At 45.7% G+C, this 16,622-nt stretch overlaps 1 protein-coding gene across 1 annotated transcript in view; it reads left to right on the top strand.

The window, feature by feature from the left end:
* Positions 1-16,622, top strand: part of LOC115179445 (aryl hydrocarbon receptor) — a 74,573-nt gene that overhangs the window by 42,256 nt on the left and 15,695 nt on the right. The window lies entirely within an intron of this gene.

Genomic DNA, 16,622 nt, shown 5'->3' with positions numbered 1-16,622 from the left:
AGAAAGGCCGCCGTAGGCAGACCTGGCTCTCAAGAGAAGACAGGCTATGTGCACACTGCCCACAAAATGAGATGGAAACTGAGCTGCACTTCCTAACCTCCTGCCAAATGTATGACCATATTAGAGACACATATTTCCCTCAGATTACACAGAACCTTAAATAATTCAAAAACAAACCCGATTTTGATAAACTCCCATATCTACTGGGTGAAATACCACAGTGTGCCATCACAGCAGCAAGATTTGGAACCTGTTGCCGCAAGAAAAGGGCAACCAGTGAAGAACAAATGCCATTGTAAATACAACCCATATTTATGTTTATTTATTTTCCCTTTTGTACTTTAACCATTTGCACATCGTTACAACACTGTATATATACATAATATGACATTTGTAATGTCTTTATTCTTTTGGAACTTCTGTGAGTGTAATGTTTACTGTTCATTTTGATTGTTTATTTCACTTTTGTATATTATCTACTTCACTTGCTTTGGCAATGTTAGCATATGTTTCCCATGCCAATAAAGCCCCTTGAATTGAATTGATAGAGAGCGAGAGGGAGTGGCAGAGGAGGAGAGAGAGGGAGAGAGAAAGAGAGAAATCCTGAGATTCTTCATCACCCCCCACCAATTTTTCTGCCTTTCTACAGTTTTTATGAAGCAGCCAAGTATGAGCACTCAAGCCTCAGCCAACTCATAGAACAATGAGAGGCTTTGTGTCTCTACCTGGTGCTGGCTGGCTGGCTGGCTGGCTGGCTGGCTGGCTTGCTAGCTGGCTGGCTGGCTGCTAACTGCCTTCCTCAGCAGAACAGGGAGGAGGAGGAGGGGGAGAAGAGATGTGTGTGTCTCGTGTTCTGGGGTGTGTGTGTGTGTGTGTGTGTGATGACGGGTTAAGGTGTGTGTGTTGGCTGCGAGACAATTTTGTTGAGCTAGCTATAGGATTGTGAGGTTTTTGTGTGAGGTGCACGCACGTTTTGTTGAGTAGTGAGCAACGTGGGTGAATGTGTGTGGGATGGAAAGGAGGGTGTATCGTGGTAAAGAGTGTTGATGCAGAAACACAGGCTGAGGAGGTTGTGTTGACTAGTGGGATTTGTGTGTGTTAAGTAGTGAATTAATGTGTGTGTGCATCTGTGCACGTGTTTGTGTGCGACGTGCACATGTATGCGTGTGTACATGTGGGCACGTGTGTGTGTGTGTTGTGGAGTGCAGTTGAGTGGGAACTGTGCCTAGTCTAACAGGGGAGTGAGACTGAGTACAGAGTACATCTCTGCCCGATCCCCTCGCCTTTCCTTCCTTCGCCTTGCGTGAGGAGAAAGCATGCCAACTTTCAACCCTGGCAGTCGAGGTTGAAGTATTGGGAAAGGGAGAGAGCGAGAGAGCACAGAGGAGGGGGACAGCGAGGAGAAGTGGACAAGGGGGTGGGGGTGGAGGGGAGGATCAGGGTGAAGTGTTTGGTTACACAAGGATATGGAGTTTGGTAATTAACATCAGCAGGGAACCAAATGGAGGAGCCACTTGCCAAGAATAAGACTATCCTCTTATTTCAAGCTGCATTTTCCACTTCAGCCTGTGGTCGAGTGGTCAGGAGAGAGAGAGAGAGAGAGAGAGAGAGGAGAGAGAGAGAGAGAGAGAGAGAGAGAGAGAGAGAGAGAGAGAGAGAGAGAGAGAGAGAGAGAGAGACCAGAGAAAGAGAGAGGGTATGTTGAAGGTAGAGAGGCCTAGAAAGTGGGAGACAAGAACGAATGAAAGACAATGAGGGGCGCAAAGAAAATTGAGTGACGGTAGAGGGAGAAGAAAAAGAGAGAGAGAGCGAAAAAGTGAAAGAGGGAGTCTGACCTGAGTAGCCTTGCGGTGCGGTGTCGTGCCACGAAGTGATTTAGAATAGGAAACGAGTCGCAGTTTAACTCAGCGGCTGCCAGAAACGCGACATTAGAGCTGAGACATGTTCCGTTGGCTTATCGAAAGTGTTGAAAGTAAACACTAGATATTAATAGCTTGCCCTGAGATTTTGACCTGAAAAAAACGCCCTTCGACAGTGGTTGTTTCTGGGGAAAGGGGGATTGGGGAGACAGGTGTTTAGATTTACTAGGTGGGTATGTTAGGTTTTTCATGCTCAACAGTTTCCCGTGTGTATCAAGAATGGTCCACCTCCCAAAGGACATCCAGCCAAATTGACACAACTGTGGGAAGTATTGGAATCAACATGGGCCAGCAATCCTGTGGAACGCTTTCTACACCTTGTAGAGTCCATCCCCCCGACGAATTGAGGCTGTTCTAAGGGAAAAGTGGGATGCAACTCAATATTATGAAGGTGTTCCTAATGTTTTATTCATTCAGTGTATGCAGTGCCTTCAGAAAGTGTTCATACCTCTTCACTTATTCCACATTTTGTTGTGTTACAGCCTAAATTCCAATGAATTAAATGTATTTTTTTCTCTTACACATCTGCACACAATACCCCATAATGACAATGTGAAAACGTGTTTTTATAAATGTTTGCAAATTTATTGCAAATAAAATACAGAAATATCTCATTTACATAAGTATTCACACCCCTGAGTCAATACATGTTAGAATCACCTTTGCCAGTGATTACAGCTGTGAGTCTTTCTGGGTGAGTCTCCAAGAGCTTTGCACACCTGGATTGTGCAATATTTGCACATTATCCCTTATAAAATTATTCAATCTCTGTCAAGCTGATTGTTGATCATTGCTAGACAGCCATTTTAAAGTCTTGCCATAGATTTTCAAGCAATTTTAAGTCAAAACTGTAACTAGGCCACTCAGGATCATTCAATTTCGTCTTAGTAAACAACTCCAGTGTATATTTGGCATTGCCTTTTAGGTTATTGTCCTGCTGAAAGGTGCATTTGTCTCCCAGTGTCTGTTGGATAGCAGACTGAACCAGGTTTTCCTCTAGGATTTTGCCTGTGCTTAGCTCTATTCCGTTTATTTTTATACCAAAAAACTCCCTAGTCCTTGCCAATGACAAGCATACCCATAATATGATGCAGCTATGCTTGAAAATATGAAGAGTGGTACTCAGTGATGGGTTCACCATGCTTAAAGGGATATTCAATGTCTGCTTTTTTTTATTTTTACTCATCTACCAATATGTGCCCTTCTTTGCGAGGCATTGGAAAACCTCCCTGGTCTTTGTGGTTGAATCTGTGGTTGAAATTCACAGCTCGACTGAGGAACCTTACAGATAATTGTATGACTATTATTGCACACAGAGTGAGTTCATGCAACTTATTATGTGACTTGTTAAGCAGATTTCTACTCCTGAACTTATTTAGACTTGCCATGACAGAGAGATTGAATACTTATTGACTCAAGACATTTCAGCTTTTCAATTGTAATTGAAAATTGTCGTTTTTCAGCTTTTTTTTGTAATTTCTGAACATTTCTTAAAACGTAATTCCACTTTGACGTTATGGGGTATTGTGTGTAGGCCAGTGACACAAAATCTAAATGTAATACATTTTACATTCAGGCTGTCCCCCTGTTTTTCCGGTATCTCCACCTTAATCTCCTATGTCACTTATCCCTTCCCCACTCCTTCCTTGTCTTTGTATTTCTTCCTCTTTTCCCTCTTCTCCCTGTCTCCTTCCCTCCTCCTGAGCTCGTCCGTACTTCATCTTTGGTACAGGCTTTATCTTTCTTCTCTCTCTCTCTCTCTCTCTCTCTCTCTCTCTCTCTCTCTCTCTCTCTCTCTCTCTCTGACTGTTGGCTTTGACATTGAAGGCTAATTACGTTGTATCCGTCCATTCACTAACGATCCAGACGACAGTATAAACGGACCTCCAGCAATGCCTGTCCATACAGACACCAATCACAGTCATCACAGTCTCTTTGGAGTCTTTCTCTCTCTTCCTCTAACTCTCTCCCTCTCTCTCTCCCTCTCTCTCTAATAACTCTTTCTCTGCAGATGAAACAAAAATACTTGTTTGTCAAGTGATTCGGGTGCTGCTGGCTCCAACCACACTTTAACTCTGCATTTATCTACTTTAGTGGATAGCTGGATAGGATCCAGACTATACAAGGATTTAGGTATTGCTGGTGCCTAGGGGGCCTGTTGGAGAAGGAAACAAAATATTTTATCATAAACCATGAATTAAACAATAACTAAACTGTAGTACAGTAATGAATCTCACAGTCTCTCACTGTACAATTCTACAGAAGACGTGTAGAAGGTGCTGCATGTCATTTTGATTTACTTGTGGTATTTGAAGAATACGGCGTAGAATATGAATCTTTCTCACACTAGACTTGGATCAAAACTTCATGGAACCCGACTCAAATGTTTTATATTCTGTCTGAACTTCTGTTTTTAAGGTCTGTTCTGTTTCCTCCTAACTCATAGTTTGTCGTTAATTACTCACTTCCTTCCCTCACCCAGAATCCTTTGCAAAAAAAACAACATTAACACACTCACCGAGTGGTGAAACGTCAACGGGAAAAAAGTTTGTATTTCTTTAGCAGCGAGAAGCTAGCTGCTTCTAGATCTAGTCTAGCCAATTGAATGGCAGCATGAATACGGTCTATCTACATGAAACAGCGGCCCATATGTGACATAGCATGGAGACAGGGGAATGTAAACAGAGGGATGTCTGGACCGCACTCTGCGCTCTTCTAAACCTTATCTCACTTTACACCGGGGTCAAGGGTCAGGGTCTGTTTGTGCAACAGGTTTATGGTGCCCACATAAGCAGATAGAGGTCTACATGGAAATGTGGTGCAAAGATAGGCTCCAAATAGGATTCCAGTAAATCCAGATATAACAAAGGCTCTTTATTGTTATACCAAAATGCAAGACCTCTCGCATAACATGTCACTCTCTCTCGCTCTCGCTCTCTTTCTCCTCTCTAGATCTCTTTGTTTCTCCTATCTTGCTATCTCTTTCTCTCTCTCAGAGAACAGAGTTGTATGTGTTTCCTCTAACAGGAAATAGCTCTGTAAACAGAGAACAGAGTGCAGTTCGTCCCATGATCCCTGAGTGTTTAAGGTGTACTGTAGGCTGGAGGAGGCTGTCTGATGGTTGATGGATAATGGAGTAGTATTATATAGGTCTGTATTCTGCTTCACGTAGTTTGTTTCATTAACCCTTAGTCTCTATGACTGTTTTAGACTTCCTCTAGCCTTCACAGTATAAAGCCCTCAAATTCAAATCTGGACCTTGAAGCCTGCTTTTATCTAATTCTTCCCCTCAAATCAGGGAATGATTTAGACCTGGGACCCCAGGTGGGTGCAGCTCATTTTCAGATACAACAGAAAACCAGCTGGGTATGATCTGAATACCCCTGGTATAGCCTATGGGGAATGAATAATGCCCATGTTGTATAGTGTACAGTAGGTTGATATGCTGCTGTGGAACCTTGAATAGCAATGTGCTGTAACGTATACCTTAGTGTGACCTTTTGGGAACATGCTGTGACTTCCAGGAAGCTTGCCCCTGTCCCTGTTCTGTAGGGGGTCTTGTTTACGTCACCCCCTGTGGGGCTTCAAGGTCCACAGTTGAATTTGAGGGCTTCATATACTGTCAAGGCTAGAGTAAATCTCTGTCCCACCTGACAAGCCACAGCTGTGTCCCGAATAGCACCCTATTCCCTTCATAGGCTTGCGGGCCCTGGTCAAAAGTAGTGCACTACACAGGGAATAGGGTGCCATTTTGGGAGGCGCCCGGTGTGGCCTGGGCATTTACTGCCATGTCAGACCGCTATGCTACACTAAACAGACGTACAAGATACCAGACCCGGGTCTCAGGGATGGCTAACTCTGTAGGTCCCTTCCGTCTCCACTGAGTTAGATCCATCTGCTTTTACTTTTTTTCTTTAGCTCTTGTGGAATAATCTCCACGGCTCTCTGAAACTGGATGAATTGGTGCCTCCCGGGTTGATTGTGAACCTTTTTACGGAAGAATGTGTTTTGTTTTCCACCATTGATGTGTATCGACGTGGACACAGGGCTCGTCTGTAAAAGAGGCCTCGTTCTCGGCTTGACTCCCTGTCAGAATGAAGGTGAAATGAAAACACTACGTATACTTAGCACACCTATAGTCCACCATCGGACAGCTACAGCCTACTCCTGTTTATGTGTTCTGTGACAAAGTATGCCACAGTGCACAAATACAGTATAATGAGTGCATACATGTTGAGCAAGTGTTCCGTATTGCTAACGCTGCTCTCTTAAAAACTATACCACAGAGGACCAGTATTTTGGCCTTCACTTTATGCTTACTGCATGGCTTCAGGTGAGATACACTGGCAGGTTTCGGAGAAACCAGGAAGGTTGCTGTCAGATTTTGCCCATGTAAAGACCACGGGGGGAGGGATGGATGGATGGAGGGATTCAAGGAGGGTGTCAGGATAAAATTATTATGAAGCTGGTCCGACAGGCGGTCAATTTATTGATCCGCTCCTGGCAAGGAGCGAACTGCACGTCTGTTGGTGGTGTGTGTGTGTGTGTGTGTGTGTGTGTGTGTGTGTGTGTGTGTGTGTGTGTGTGTGTGTGTGTGTGTGTGTGTGTGTGTGTGTGTGTGTGTGTGTGTGTGTGTGTGTGTGTATGTGGTGGGGATAATATACCCTGTGGCGGGGACAACAGGCAAACATTTAGACTATAGGGATATGTAGGGACAGACAGGGGAGCTGGAGGGTGAAACATGAATGAGGGCCAGAGGGAAGACAGTAATGTCGCTTATTAGCTGGCCTGCACATAGTTTCACCAAACTGTGTAATGGAAAGCCCAAAAAAGGGTAACTTGCGTGTGGCGTCTAGAGTGTCCGTTTTATTCTGCGGAATAGCTCATCGGGTATTAGAACAGCTAATATTGAGAGTACGTAACGTTGAGATTATCCTGCGTTGGTTGACTGCATGGAGTCAGAGGAAGCTAAGTAGCTTTTGCACTTACCTGGGGGCAACTGTGGGACCTTTATCAAGATGTAAACAAACGCGTAGATACCTTGTCAGAATATCTTTCTGTAGGTACAATATGTTAAGGCATGTTTAGGGAGAACAAGTATGGTAATGGCAGTTGATTAAAAGAAAATCCAAGTTACTCTTCAAACGAGTTGTGTGGATTGGGTCTGTGTACTGTATTATTCTGTACAAGGGAACCGAGGGGGTCTGTCTGTGCCACTGCTGAAGAGAGAGTGTCCAACTACAGATAGATAGAGCACTGTGCTCCTCCAGAGCTCTGCAAGTTACGACCTGCCCTTAAACAAAAAAGAGAGAGAGAGAGATAAGAGAGGGAATGAGAGAGGCTGGATGAGGTTGTGCTGGCTGGCCAGACGACGAGGCAGGCAGGGAAAACAATGGTTCAATTCAGCTCTTAGGTTTCAAAATCTGCAACAACAAAAAAAACAGTGAATGGGTGTGGGGGTGAAGTTAGGGAGAGACGGGCGAAGTATGGGGAGGGTCAGAGGGTTTGTGGAGATGGAGAGAGAGAGAGAGAGAGAGAGAGAAGAGAGGGTGGGGGACTATAGGGGTGCAGGGGGCTTAAATGGTTTCATTTCCTCTACTGTATGTACAACGTTTGACGCCAGGAGAAGTTGTAGTAGAATCTCTAGAGGACTTAGCATAGAGCCTAGGGGAACCCCTAGCGGCTGAGGAGGCCCCATCGCTTTACCTCTTTACTTTAAAGGCAAGAAGGGGGAGATGTAGAGAGAGATGGGGGAGAGATAGGAATGGGGTCTCTTGCTTTATTACGGGACTGACTGGGGGTTTGCTGGCTGCTTTCCCCTGTCCAGCTGGTTCTAATTAAAGTTATAGGTAGTGCTACAGTGCAGTGTGGGATGGATGAAACAAAGTCGGCTGGTTTTCCAGCATCAGAATCTGAACCAGTCCAGTTGAGTCCCCATGGTACTACTACTTCCCCACAGACATTCCCTCTTTATTTCTTCCCCCTCTTCTCTTCCTCTTTGTTCTCCTCGTGTTTTTTTTTTGCTCATTGTTTCCTTCTTTCTCCCTAAATCCGAAGTACTGCGCAAATGGAAAACAGCTCCGGGTTGGCCACAGAGGGTAGAGAGTCAGGACGTGGAGGCAGAGAGAAGCAGAGAGAGGTTCAAAGTGCGGGAGGCACCGAGTATTACAGAGGAGGTCCACTGAGCATGCCCCAACATGCCCATAACACAAAGCCTAGCCTACTAAAGCGCCCTGTAGTACAGAGTACTACACTTACTAGTATACAGTACACTAATACAGTGTACTTGTCTTACTGTATATCATTCTAACATTCTTTCTAACTCAGTAACGCGTTGGCACTGTTATGGAGTTTTTTTGTCACTTGAAGGAAAGTTGATCAGGAACTGAAGAGTTTACAAACCAATGTGTGCTTAGCTTAGACACAGAGGAAATCAATCGGCCGTAGCCTACATTTTATTTCACGTGTTAATAACAATCTCTAACATAGCTCAGCCTCACAAACAGAGAAAAAGGTGGGAAGAAAAAGTGTCCGATGATGTCTGTGAATTTGGAGAGTGCATAAAATCTATCTTCAGTGTTTTGCTGTAAATCGTGTTCAACATAGCGCGCCATGAGAGAAATTACAACTATTTGGCACGGCTCAGAAAAAACTCCAGAGTTGAGAAACGAGCAAGTCGTTATTTAGAAGTACATGTTTATACATCCCACACACTGGAGCTCTCCTCTCTCTCCCTGGGCTTTAAGCGTACCGTCGGGCAAAACCTCACACCGTGCACACACAAATACACATGTACACAATCCTCTGCTACGAAAATGACATACAAAACAATCACATTGTTGTATTGTCGATTTTCTTCCAGTTTAAGTGAAAGGGTCACTAACAGGATGCGGACCCTTTGTGTGGGTCTCTCATTACCCCCGACTGGTCTTGGTATTGTAGTCCACCCACAGTGAGTGCTAGGGGCACTATCACACATTTGTTTACCTATGAAATGTATGGAGTTCTTTATGTTTAGGGCAGCAAGAGGGTGGGAGTCATTAGTGCCAAACACCATTTACACACAAAAAAGAGAGCAAAGACAATACTGGGAAGTGGTCCAGTTTGTTAGCTAATAGGGTTCAGGTGCTGTCAAGGATGCGGTCTCGCTCTGCACGCGATGGTCATTAACTAGACGGCCATACAAGAGCAAGATCAGATAGAGGAGGCTGGACTTATTTCTTTCTCTCTCTCTCTCTCTCTGTCTCTCTGTCTCAATTTCAATGTATGCCCCTCTCTCTGTCTTAAACTGTAACTCCTCTCTCTCTCGCCCTCTCTTTTTGCCCCTCTCTCGCTCGCTCTATCTTGATCTTGATCTCCTCTCTTTCTCTCTTCCACCCTCTCTCCCACCTCCCTCTCCCTCTCTTACCCCATCTCTCTTTTCTCCATTTATCTCCTCCCAGTCTCTCTTCTCCCTCTATTACCCCCTCTCTCTTCCCTCTCTCCTCCTGCTTTCTCTCCTCTCCCTCTCTTTCGCCTCCCCTCGCTCGCTCGCTCTCTCCTCCCTCGCTCCCTCCTCCCTCGCTCTCTCCTCTAGTGTAAAGAGTATGAATCATGGCTCCATGGCTGGGAAACATCAGCCATTCAAAGGGGGATGAGCTAGTCACTCGACAGTCGTTGTGTGTTCCTATTCTATACACCAGGGGTGGAGGGAGCGAGGGAGGGAGGGAGGGAAGGAAGGAGGTAAAAGAGGGAAGGAAGTGAAAGAAGGAGGTAGAGGCATGGTAAAGAGGGAGATAGAGAGGGGGTGAAAGAGGGATGGAGGTAGAGAGAGAGAAAGGTGAGGAAAAGAGGGAGGTAGTGAGGTACAGTACAACACAGCTGAACTGCACTGTAGGTGGCTTGTATGGGGATGTGTATATATACAGCTGAAGTCGGAAGTTTACATACCCTTATGTTGGAGTCATTAAAACTTGTTTTTCAACCACACCACAAATTTCTTGTTAACAAATTGTAGTTTTGGCAAGTCGGTTAGGACATCTACTTTGTGCATGACACAAGTCATTTTTCAAACAATTGTTTACAGACAGATTTTTTCACTTATAATTCCCTGTATCACATGTTCAGTGGGTCAGAAGTTTACATACACTAAGTTGACTGTGCCTTTAAACAGCTTGGAAAATTCCAGAATATGATGGCTTTAAGTCATGGCTTTAGAAGCTTCTGATGGGCTAATTGACATAATTTGAGTGAATTAGAGGTGTACCTGTGGATGTATTTCAAGGCCTACCTTCAAACGCAGTGCCTCTTTGCTTGACATCATGGGAAAATCAAAAGAAATCAGCCAAGACCTCAGAAAAAAAGTTGTAGACCTCCACATGTCTGGTTCATCCTTGGGAGCAATTTTCAAATGCCTGAAGGTACCACGCTCATCTGTACAAACAAAAGTACGCAAGTGTAAACACCATGGGACCACGCAGCCGTCATACCACTCAGGAAGGAGACGTGTTCAGTCTTCTAGAGTTGAACGTACTTTGGTGCGAAAATATGCAAATCAATCCCAGAACAACAACAAAGGACCGTGAGAAGATGCTGGAGGAAACAGGTACAACGTATCTATATCCACAGTAAAACGAGTCCTGTATCGACAGCAAGGAAGAAGCCACTGCTCCAAAACCGCCATAAAAAAGCCAGACTACGGTTTGCACATGGGGACAAAGATGGTACTTTTTGGAGAAATGTCCTCTGGTCTGATGGAACGAAAATAGAACTGTTTGGCCATAATGACCATCGTTATATTTGGAGGAAAAAGGGGGAGGCTTGCAAGCCGAAGAACATCATCCCAACCGTGAAGCAAGGGGGTGGCAGCATCATGTTTTGGGGGTGTTTTGCTGCAGGAGGGACTGTTGCACTTCACAAAATAGATGGCATCATGAGGAAAGAAAATTATGTGGATATATTGAAGAAAAATCTCAAGACATCAGTCAGGAAGTTAAAGCTTGGTCGCAAATGGGTCTTCCAAATGGACAATGACCCCAAGCATACTTCCAAAGTTGTGTCAAAATGGCTTAAGGACAACAAAGTCAAGGTATGGGGCGGCAGGTAGCCTAGTGGTTAGAGCGTTGGACTAGTAACCGAAAGGTTGCAAGATTGAATCCCCGAGCTGACAAGGTAAAAATCTGTTGTTCTGCCCCTGAACAATGCAGTTAACCCACTGTTCCTAGGCCATCATTGAAAATAAGAATTTGTTCTTAACTGACTTGCCTTGTTAAATTAAGGTAAAGTAAATACAAGTATTGGAGTGGCCATCACAAATCCCAGACCTCAGTCCTATAGAACATTTGTGGGCAGAACTGAAAAAGCGTGTGCGAGCAAGGAGGCCTACAAAAATGTTACTTAGTTTCACCAGCTCTCAGGAGGAATAGGCTGAAATTCACCCAACTTATTGTGGGAAGCTTGTGGAAGGCTTCCTGAAATGTTTGCCCCAAGTTAAACAATTTAAAGGCAATGCTACCAAATACTAATTGAGTGTATGTAAACTTCTGACCCACTGGGAATGTGATGAAATAAATAAAAGCTGAAATAAATCGTTCTCTCTACTATTATTCTGACATTTCACATTCATTAAAATAAAGTGGTGATCCTAACTGACCTAAGACAGGGAATGTTTACTAGGATTAAATGTCAGGAACAAATAAATGTATTTGACTAAGGTGTATGTAAACTTCCGACTTCAACTGTATATGTGTGTGCATGTAGACTGTTTGGGGGTTGAACATTTCCTCTTCGGTGTGACAGGAAGCCGTTTATCTTGGGTGTCATTATTGTATCTCTCGTGTAGCAGTCCAAGAGAGGCCCTGCTCTGTAGTGATAAGATGTGCATGCTTTCAGAGACACTTCTGTATACCGGTTGAACATCTGCAAGCTTATTATAATTCACACACACAGCCTTTTACCCTTTAACCTTTTGGCAGGTGGCACGAACCTGGTCATTCACACGCATGCGCATGCACATCCACACAAACACATACACACATACAAACTGCTGTCGCCTAAGCACGTCATTAAGGCATCCATCCAGAATTGTCCTTCCACCGCCCGATGACATTGCAGTGAGACAACAAAGAAAGAGAGTTTGTCTCTGTCCTAAATAGCACCCAATTCCTTATATATATATATATATATAATGTACTACTTTTGACCAGAACTCCATGAGCCCTGGTCAAAAGTAGTGCTCTTTATAGGGAATAGGGTGCCATACGAACTCTCTCTCTTTGTCCTCGGAGTGTTGTCTCACTGTAATGTGATTATTCTGGACGCCTTGTTGATGGGGTAGGCTACTTGTTGATGGGTGAGACTACATATCCCATTACTGTCAGGATATATATACCATGCTCATCCATTAGGTGCCCAGACCATCCCTGGCTCCTTGGCTCCCTGGCTCTCTCTCGTATATCAGGTTATAGTGGTGGGTGGGTAGATTGGATTGACCTTGAAATTAGAGACCTTTTATGGTTCTGTTTGGTCCTACAGGAGACTGACTGGTGGGTTGACTTTCTAATACTAAAATAATGATGAGGCTAGACTGGTGCTCTCTGCCCAGCGTAGACAGCTGTGGTCGGCGGACCGGCTGCCTGCCCTGATGTGTTGAGGTGGCTGTGTGTGTGTGTGTGTGTGTGTGTGTGTGTGTGTGTGTGTGTGTGTGTGTGTGTGTGTGTGTGTGTGTGTGTGTGTGTGTGTGTGTGTGTGTGTGTGTGCGCGCGCGTATCTGTCGTACACTCTCTACTCTCTCTCCGCCACTAGGTTGAGTAGCGATGGTTTGAATGTGAGAGTGCCAACTTTGTGGTTTTGAAGGGATATGTTGGCATTTTCCTAGTGTTGGAAACATTCAAAGAAAATATCAATGGAATATTTTGTTTTGAAGTAAATGAAGATAAATTATGATGAGCGTAGTGCCATATCAAAGTACATAGAAGGCGTACGATGGTCAGTGACAGGCGATCATTAGGAAAGAGGAACTGGAACTAGATGACTCCAAAGCCTCTAATCATAGGCTATTCTCCATAATATACACTGGCAGCAGTAGGATGGTAATTCAGTCCTGATGGATTGAGTTCCGCGGGCCGGGCAGAGTTCCGCTTTACGGTCCTCCACTGACCAAACCACTACAGACCATTCTCCTTTTTAGACTCGGTGACTCCCATCCATTTCCAGCTCTCAGGGCTACAGTCAGCCAGTCAGTCAGGAGAGAATAGAGGAATGTGGTATTGCTGTTGCTGCTATCTGACCGGCCAAGTGGCAATTTTGCGGCCTGGTCTGTTTTCCTCATTTGGCGTGCGTGCGTGTGCGTGTGCACCGGGCTGAGCCAGCTCTCCAGTCATTCCTTTGCTGTGTAGTCAGAGCTTCACGTCAGTGTCGAGGTTAACCCCAAAGACCGAGAGACCAGGCCACAGATGTTCTGATAGGGAAGTCGAAGCTCGTTGATTGGTTAAGCCCTGTGAACTGTTCCAAGGCTTTGGTTTGGTCTCTGTGCTCCAGTAACAGCAGCAGGATAACAGCACCACAACACATCTAGTCCTGCCAGGGCTGGCTCCCTTTACGTGGGACAGGCAACTGCTATACTGGGGTCCTGGGCCCGTATTCATAAAGCGTCTCAGAGTAAGAGTGCTTTTATAGAATTCGGTCCTCCCTGTCCATATAATCGTATTCATTAACGATCTAAGAGGAAACATTTATCCTATATCAGCGCTCCGACACTGAGACTCTGAACCCTGGCCCATATTCTCTCTAGTTGGTTCGCTGAATTAAATAGCGGTCTCCCTGGTCCACATATCATTTAATGTATATGCCATTTAGCAGACGTTTTTATCCAAAGAGATTTAGTCATGCATGCATACATTTTTACATACAGTACTCCCAGGAATTGAACCCACTATTCTGGAACTGCAGGCGCCACGCTCTACCAGCTGAGCTATAGGGCCACGGTCATGACCCAGTCATGAGCCCTCATTGTCAGTCCAAATAGAAACACTGTCTTCTCTTCCTCCCTTAGTCATTACTGGAACAAACATGGGAAAGTAACCATACCGCATAGCCGCATACTGTACATGTCTGTCAAACCCTGAAACGGTGCTCCCTCTCTCTCTCTTTCTTTTTCTCTCTCTCTCTCTCTCTCTCTCTCTCTCTCTCTCTCTCTCCTTCCCAACCCTGATGTATGCTACATAGTTAAGTACTCGACAATTTACTGGGCCATATCGATAGGCCATCATCCTTTTAAGTGGTTTGCCTTTGACTTTGCATTTCCCCCAAAATTATCTCCCAACATCTGTGTCCTGTGGGAAAGGTATTTTGGGGTTTTGTTGCTGGAATGAAACACTGTTGTTTTTCCTCTCTCTCTCTCTCTCTCTCTCTCTCTCGCTCTCGCTCTCGCTCTCGCTCTCGCTCTCGCTCTCTCCCTCGCTCTCGCTCTCTCCCTCGCTCTCGCTCTCGCTCTCGCTCTCACTCTCTCTCTCTCGCTCGATTTCTCCCCCCCTCTTTTTTCTATATTTTTCTTCTTGTGATACAGAGGGCTTGATAACGGCTGAGGATCCAGAAATAGCATTAGCTGCAGCCTGTAGCTCACAACACAGGAAATGACTGGGCGCCCCACCCAGCCTGCAGCCGACCGTACCTCAGGGGCAGAGCTTGCTCCAGGCTAGTCTGTACAGCAACCACACGCTCTAGCTAACTCCAATGTAGACTATAGCAGTCAGCCACATACTGTTAGGCCGTACCACAGAGCCAGGGTTAGCTCTGTGCTATAGCCTGATGTTTGCCTGGCTACCCAGACTCCCTTCACGCCTACAGACATTCCTTTCTTCTCCTCAATGAGTCTGGATCTGAGTACCTCCCTGACCCTTCACAGAATGCGAACACATTCGGGGCCGTGTGATTGGTCCAGAAACGTACGGGTTGGGCCAGAGCCAGAACACACGTGGGTAAAGCATTGGCTTTGATACTCTGATTGGTTTGAGACGATCCAATCACTGTTGACTTTGTCTTGTGTACAACACCCCTCGTTCCCCTCATCATCACAGACGACTAAAGTATGTAGCGAATGACAGAGCAGTGTGAGTTGTTAGGCTAGCCTAATGTAGCCTACAGCAGGCCATCTCTCTAGCTAGCTCTGGGCTAGCCAATGTACAGCAGGCCATCTCTCTAGCTAGCTCTGGGCTAGCCAATGTACAGCAGCCACTCTCTCTAGCTAGCTCTGGGCTAGCCAATGTACAGCAGCCGGTCTGTCTAGCTAGCTCTGGGCTAGCCAATGTACAGCAGCCGGTCTCTCTAGCTAGCTCTGGGCTAGCCAATGTACAGCAGCCACTCTCTCTAGCTAGCTCTGGGCTAGCCAATGTACAGCAGCCGCTCTCTCTAGCTAGCTCTGGGCTAGCCAATGTACAGCAGCCGCTCTCTCTAGCTAGCTCTGGGCTAGCCAATGTACAGCAGCCGCTCTCTCTAGCTAGCTCTGGGCTAGCCAATGTACAGCAGCCGCTCTCTCTAGCTAGCTCTGGGCTAGCCAATGTACAGCAGCCGCTCTCTCTAGCTAGCTCTGGGCTAGCCAATGTACAGCATCCGGTCTCTCTAGCTAGCTCTGGGCTAGCCAATGTACAGCAGCCGCTCTCTCTAGCTAGCTCTGGGCTAGCCAATGTACAGCAGCCGCTCTCTCTAGCTAGCTCTGGGCTAGCCAATGTACAGCATCCGGTCTCTCTAGCTAGCTCTGGGCTAGCCAATGTACAGCAGCCGCTCTCTCTAGCTAGCTCTCTTACTCACATTCCAATTGGGAAACTTCTAGACTTATAGCAAAGTACTATGAGAGTAACTTATCTCTGTGATTGAAAGAATTAGTGTTGGTGTAGCAGCCCCCATAAAGCCTTCTGACAGGTCCAGCCAGGCCCAACCAGCCCAGTCAGGCCCAGCCAGCCCAGCCAGGCCCAGCCAGGCCCGTCCAAGCTGTAATTCAGGCTGAACAACATGCTTTATTGATTTAAGATCTGTGGTGAAGGAAGAGAAAGCCCCTGGCTCTTTCAGCGCTCATCAGAAGTGGCTGAGCACAGTGGGTGTGTTGTGTCCAGCCGGGTATGAGGGTCGAGGGGAGGCTGAGAGTGGGAACAAGGAGGCTCTTGTTCTGGTCTGGAGCTACAGACGGGAAAGACCAGAGCCCTAGGGTTCCGTCTGGACTGCATTCTGGAGTCTGGGGGAGTCAGTCACCAGTGTGTCCGACTCCAGTATGTACAGCTATTTGTCACTGTCTGTCACCTCCATTTGTTTGTCTCCTTCTCTGTCACTCTATCTTTGTCTGCCTCTCTCTCTCTCTGCATCTCTTTCTCTCTTCCTCTCTCTCTCTCTTATCCTGCATTCTCTCCCCTTATCTCTTTCCTTCCCTATCTCTCTTTCGATTCTGACCTATTTTAAGAAGACTACCTTTGAGATATTAGACTAATGGACAGAAATAGTCACAGCTCATCCGGCATTTCTGAGAACAATTGGCTTTTTTTTTCTTTTTCGCAAACATACTTGGTGTCTGCAGCTTTGCTTTTAGGGGACACAAACATAGATTAGAGGCCTGGCTGTGGACATCTGGAGTATGTCTCAAGTCTCCAGTTGAAACATATGACGTACACAACCGCACTTAGTCCCCTATATGCCTCGCTCTCTGTCAGGGCTTCTCCTGGGGATGAAAACAAAGGA

This window comes from Salmo trutta, chromosome 39 (assembly GCF_901001165.1).
Source record: "Salmo trutta chromosome 39, fSalTru1.1, whole genome shotgun sequence".
Lineage (NCBI taxonomy): Eukaryota > Metazoa > Chordata > Actinopteri > Salmoniformes > Salmonidae > Salmo > Salmo trutta.
The sequence above is the reverse complement of the archived record's forward strand: the minus strand, read 5'-3'. Positions and strand labels throughout refer to the sequence as shown.